A 739-nucleotide genomic window follows, 5' to 3' on the forward strand; every position below is an offset into this window, starting at 1 on the left:
TTTTTTTTTTTTTTTTTTTTTTTTTTGCAAACATTTCCGTCGCCGACAATCAGGCGCCATGCTGTTTAGAATGTATAGCCATCTGACCGGAATCACGTTTCTTCATAAAATATCAGCTCCTTCATACAGCACTGAACAACTTTGACCTCATAAACCACAGAGAAGTAGGGGTGACAGACTTAGCGTCATTATTACAGCATTATCGAATTCTTATGTATATATATATATATATATATATATATAACTTCAATTCGTCATCGTTTCGGACCGATAAATTAAATATCTTAATGTCTCTGAATCAGGAAATCAGTAAAAGAAACGACGTGGTATCTGCTGGCTGGTTCCCAGGACGACACAGAGAGGAACGGTGTCTGTAACGGAGTGGTGGAAGGGCAGGCTGAGAGGGTTAACCTGTTCGTCATTAGTACTATAATCGAACACTGCACTAAGTGGGATATATATGTGTGTGTGTGTGTGTGTGCGTGAGTAAATGTATGTGTGTATGTGCTTGCATGTGTGTATGAATATGTAAGTATATGTGCGAAGAGATAGATAGATAGAGAGAGAGAGAGAGAGAGAACAAGAATTATAGATAGTTAGACATGCACATGCATATATTCAGATATATATGCATAGACACACACACGCACACAAGCAAACACACACAGATACACACACACAGACACACGCACACACACACACAAACGTACGCACACATACACACACATATATATATAGA

Source organism: Octopus bimaculoides, chromosome 26 (assembly GCF_001194135.2).
Source record: "Octopus bimaculoides isolate UCB-OBI-ISO-001 chromosome 26, ASM119413v2, whole genome shotgun sequence".
Lineage (NCBI taxonomy): Eukaryota > Metazoa > Mollusca > Cephalopoda > Octopoda > Octopodidae > Octopus > Octopus bimaculoides.